Source organism: Neomonachus schauinslandi, chromosome 2, assembly GCF_002201575.2.
Source record: "Neomonachus schauinslandi chromosome 2, ASM220157v2, whole genome shotgun sequence".
Lineage (NCBI taxonomy): Eukaryota > Metazoa > Chordata > Mammalia > Carnivora > Phocidae > Neomonachus > Neomonachus schauinslandi.
In genome coordinates this window covers 170,122,892-170,128,891 of record NC_058404.1, presented here as the reverse complement: position 1 = coordinate 170,128,891, position 6,000 = coordinate 170,122,892, and positions in this window count along the sequence as shown.

Below are 6,000 nucleotides of genomic sequence, written 5' to 3'. Positions count from 1 at the left end.
TTTTTCTCATTTCAACAACTAAATATATGTTCTGTTTTCCCCTTTGTTAATTTGGAGTGTCTTCTGTATTTCTTCCTGTTCCATTAATGGCTACTTCCCTTTCCCTGCCCTCTGTATCAGAATATATGTCAGTAGTATTATCTAAATAAGTCACACCACTGAGATGCAGTATATTCCCCACCATGATGTTCTAATCTAATCTAAGCTAAGCTAAGATCTTTAGGATCTTTCCTATTTCATGGAATGGTTGGAGGCCAAAATGGGAAAGCTGTGAAAGCACTTTGTAGACTGTGAAATGCTGTACAAACACCAGGGGGAGACAAGGTTATTTACCATTCCAGATGAAAGAAGAAGAAGGAGAAGGAGAAGAAGGAGGAGGAGAAGAAGGAGGAGAAGAAGAAGAAGGAGGAGAAGAAGGAGGAGGAGAAGAAGAAGGAGGAGAAGAAGAAGGAGAAGAAGAAGAAGAAGGAGAAGAAGAAGAAAAAGAAGGAGAAGAAGAAGAAGGAGAAGAAGAAGGAGAAGAAGAAGAAAGAAGAAGAAGGAGGAGGAGAAGGAGGAGAAGAAGGAGAAGGAGAAGAAGGAGGAGAAGGAGAAGAAGAAGAAAGAAGAAGAAGAAGAAGGAGGAGGAGGAGAAGGAGGAGAAGAAGGAGAAGAAGGAAGAGAAGGAGAAGGAGAAGAAGAGGAAGAAGAAAAAGCCGCCGCCAGCACGTTTTGGCTTTTTGACAGTGTTGTCTCCTGTCTGCATTGGCTAAGACGTTCCTGGCGTTACATGGACTCAAGCCTGGACGGACACGCTACCAGCATGGCCATACAGGAATAGGAGAGCCACATGTAAAATATTAAAATGTTCTAGTAGCCACATTTTTAAAAGCTAAAAAGAAATATGAAATTAATCTTTAAATGTATTTTATTTAACCTAATATATTTATAATATTATTATTTCAACATGCCATCAGTATGAAATTTTTAATGAGATATTCTACCTCTTGTTTGCCTACTTAGTCTTCAAAATCCAATGTGTATTTGATATTTTATACATATCTTAATTTGGACTGGCCACAGTTCAAGTGCTCAATAGCTACATGTAGCCAGTGGCTATCTGATGGGATAGCAGTGCTCTTTGGAGATGTTGGTACATTCAGCACAGTCCGAGGTTCTCCCACCCCTCCCCCTTGATGGAAATCACCAGTCAGCCATGGCATTCTTTTTAAATGAGTCCTGGTGTGGTCTCCCAATTCTTGTTACTAGAGCCTGGCAGATGGGCCCTCTATGAGGGCTGACATCCTGGCAGAAGGTAAGCCCCAGGAGAAGGTCAGTTTTATGAGGGCAGGGCTTTGGTCTGTTTTATTCACTGCTATATCCCAACACCTACAGCAGTGCCTGGAACATAATGAGCATTGGATATCCACTTACTCAATGAATTATATCAGTTTGCCATCCCAGCTGAAGAGCTAGTAAACACAGCTTATTTCTAATAACTATTATTATCTAAGAAAAATTTTAAATTAAGCCTAAACTTTTTTTTTTTAAGATTTTATTTATTTATTTGACAGAGACAGACACAGCAAGAGAGGGAACACAAGCAGGGGGAGTGGGAGAGGGAGAAGCAGGCTTCCCGCTGAGCGGGTAGGCAGATGCGGGACTTGATCCCAGGACCCTGGGATCATGACCTGAGCCGAAGGCAGATGCTTAACGACTGAGCCACCAAGGCGCCCCCAGCCTAAACATTTTCAAAACTTATGAATTAAAAGAAAATCTTAAATCAGTTTTAAAATTATGGGGCGCCTAGGTGGCTCAGATGGTTAAACATCTGCCTTTCGCTCAGGTCATGATCTCTGGGTCCTGGGATAGAGCTTGGGCTCCCTGCTCAGCGGGAAGACTGCTTCTCCCTCAGCCCCTCCCCCCCCACTTGTGCGCTCCCTCACTCTCTCTCTCAAATGAATAAATAAAATCTTTAAAAAATAATAAATAAAAGGAGCCAATCACTCTCTTGTTTCAAACTCTTAGTGCTACTACTGAATATGAACTTTAACCTTTAAAGATTTTTTAACAGGCATTACACTATGACAACAAAAAAAAGAAATCAACCCATGACTGTATTTATTACCATGCCTATAACCACATTTTTTGCTAAATGTTACTGTAGTTTTATATAATAAATCTAAATATTTTACCAAGTTCTGTATAATTTCAGCCTGTTTCATAATTTCCCGAAGGACAGGATCAGATGAGTAGGTGCATTCATAACAATTGGTCACATTTCAGAGTGAAGTCATCGCCTTTTGGATTTTTTTTAAAAAGCCCTAATAGAACTTTAATAATTAAGATCATTATCATGATTATGATAATAACTATTCTTTGTTGAATGCTTATTATATTCTAAGAATGATGCTAAGGGTTTTGTGTACAGTATTTCATTAAAGCCTTAAAGTAATGCTAATAGTCACTTGCTTAAAGTCATCTAACCAATACATGATACAGCCAGGATAAAACGCTGGTCTGCCTGACTCTTGAGTCTGGAATCTTGTCCATTCAGTTAGTCTGCCCTCCCCAGTTTTTTTTTTTATTGAGAATACTTAAACCCCCACAAAATTACGTGATTTATCCAAGATCATATGGCTCATAAGCAGCAGAGTCATTACTAAAATCCATGTCTCCTGTTCTTAGGGCCAGATTCTCTCCTTTATACAGCACAGTCTGTCCATAAGCAAAGCATGGGGCATATAATTTATTCAATGCATATCTTTTAAATCACTGAAATTAAAACTTGATCTTCACATGAAGAAAACCAGTGATTTTTTAGTCTATTTTGCCATTAACAGCAACATAATATGTTTAGCAGCTATGGTGGGGATTGGGAAAGCAGGATCAAGGCACTAAGTAGGGTACATAATCATCGATTCTGGTCCCAAACTAAGAAGTGAACCATTAACTGTGAAAGTGGTCAGTGATTAAAAATGTTACTAGCAGAGGAACTCCACAGACGACCACAGAAAACCTTGGTTGGAGCTAAGAAGCATGAAATATGATTGAAAGGGGAAAAGTGGTCCTGGGTTCACAGAGTGGAAACAGTCTCTCCAGATTCCTCCTGAGGGCTCTTCCCACACCTTCTACCTACATCTTTGAATCTCCACCACCTGGATGGCTAGGGGCCAGAGGCTGGGGGAATGTCCCAGCCCTGGCTGTTTTCAGGGCTGACCTGAGAATGGTCAGCTCTAGAAAGCAGCAGGTGCCTTGTCAATCTCCATAAGCCCCAGGAGAACATAGAACAATGGCCTTCTCAGTCTGGCAGTCCTGGCGGCTCTCCTCAAGGCCACCTCCCTTCCATTTAAGTCCCTTTTTATTGAAGCCAGTTGAATGCTGTCTTATCCGCATTAAGGGGGCTTGGGCTGCTCCTGGCTACAATTAGATTTTTATGCCACCTGGGCATAGAAGCTCACTTCATTTCCAATGGGCCGCCATTCCGGTAGAGTTTTTACTTTGAAGTTCACAATTAATGTTGGGTTAGCAAACTGCGAGATGAAAGGGAGACAGCGACACTGGTACATAACAGTAAAATACTAGTTGGGTTACACAGAAAGACCAGTGCAAGAGACTTGGTGACTGATCATCAACTGGGGGAGATCTGCCCACCAGTGTCTCAGCTTAAACAACTGAAATTGTTCCTGTAACTCCCCTTGCTGGCCAAAATGAAGAGTGACCCAAGGGAAAAAAAAAAATCTGCATACTTCCTGCTCTCTCTGGTACCTCTCCCTCTTACTGCATATCCAAATACCTCAAGGTTAGAAGGATAAAATAGTAAGAAAAAAAATCTAGTGTGAAGGGACTAAAATCGATAGCTTTATTTGCTATGTTTTTGATGGATCAGCTATTCAAGTGGGAAATGCAATGAGATAATTACTTTGATGAAAAAGAAAGTGTCCTCCCCAGTATGAACTCTGCATGCCATTCACCTTCACTTATCTCGGAAGAAAGAACGTAAGTTACGTGGGCAAGGTTTATACCCACAGCAGCACGGAATCTAGCTATTTCACAGCCATGACGCCCAGCTAATCTCAGGGTAGTGTGTGAAAAGGAATTGTATTTGTTAAATCTGGCACTAATCACGAAGATCGCAAATACAAGCGTACCATCAATTCGGTTATCTTACTGAAATGCCATTTTTCATTCAGGAAGAAAATTCTCACAACTTATACCTATTAAGAAATTAAACATTTATTTATTTATTTTAAAGATTTTATTTATTTATTTGAGAGAGGGAACACAAGCAGGGGGAGTGGGAGAGGGAGAAGCAGGCTTCCTGCGGAACAGGTAGCGGGACTCAATCCCAGAACCCCGGGATCATGACCTGAGGGGAAGGCTGACCCTTCACGGACTGAGCCACCCAGGTGCCCCACACCTGCACACATTGATTCCACCGTAGACCAACAGTCTCCAACCTCGACTGGTCCCTTAGTACAGCCTGATAGTCATTCGGTATTTCCCTGGTGGTTCTCTCTGCCATGCTTCACAGAATTCAACCTCTCTTCACGTTCCTCCAACTCTGACACAGCATACAATCCTCCTTTCTACCCGACAGACAAGACAGTGCACTCCTTCACTACCCTGGCCAGTGGTGTGCTGGTAAATGCCTAATAACCGACTCTCTGGAGACCTGCGGTGTGAGGAAGTTCTGATTTGTAGTTTGTCAGTTTCCATGGTATAAATATTCCCACCCTGGCTGAATTCAAGCTTATAATGTATATTATCCAGTTCTCAAAATTTCTGAAAATTTAACAATTGGCTCCCATGAGCTAGTAGGAACTGGCTCCAGCACACACTGCACGAAACCCAGAAACTTAAATAGGTCCAGAACATCTTCTCCTCCTTCCCCCTCTGTTACAAAGGAAGACATGTCTCTCTTACTCTCCCACCTAAAGTGAAAGACTCCCTCCTGTCTTCTAGAAGTATCTTTTTCCATCTATTAAAATCTGTTTCTCTTGCATCTTCAGCGTCCCCCTCTTCGTTGGCTAATTTTTTTGTCTTTTTGTCATTTAATTACTTAATTCTCTCCCACCCTTTTTGTTTATTTTAAGAAAACTCCATTTGATTCCACATTTCTGTCCAGCTATGTCACAGACTCATTTCTTCAAAGAATTGTTTCCACTGTCTTATCTTCAGATCACTCACCTACTTACTGGAATCTGGGTTTCCACTGAAATCTCGAAGTTCCTTGTTACTGGATTCAACAGAGAATTCTCAGTCCTTATTCTACTGATTTGTCTTCAGCATTTGACACATTTGACCACTTCCTCTCCTTGGCTTCTGGGACACAATGGCTCTCTGATTCTTCTCCTTCCTCTTGGCTCTGGTGTCCTATGCAGGCTCCTTCCTTTTGTCCTGTGCTTACTTGTTGGTGCTCCTCATGAGTTTAACCTGAGATCCCTTCTCTTTTCATTCCACTTTCCCAGGACCTCATCCTTCCAGCTTTCAATTACCATCTCTAGGTTGATGATGACTCACTGGTGCATGGCTCCAGGCTAGTCCTTCTCCTGACCTTTAGATATGTACTACCCACCAGGCATATTCATTTGGATATCTTCAGAGGCACCTCAAACTTAACATTTCTAAAGTTGAAATCTCTCCAAATCTCCTCCCCTTCTGTGCTCTCAGCTCAGTGAATGAGTCCAAGTTGCTCAGGCCAGAAACCTTGTAATAATCCTTGAATCCCTCTAATATCTCATTCCCATTAATCAACTTCAGAATATCTCTTTCATCTCTCTACCTCTCGTTGTCCACAAGGTTACCAGCCTGGTTCAGTCACATTATTTCTCTACCAAGATTATCCCTCCTAACTGGTCTCCCTGTCTCCAGTCTTGCCTCATCCTCATCATTCCCCATTCTGCAGTGATCTCTCAAAAACAAATCAGATCATGTCACTTGCCTCCTTAAAAACTTTTGATGGTTCTCCATTGTTTCTGGGACAGAGACCAAACTCTAATATGATCTATGAGCCTCTGT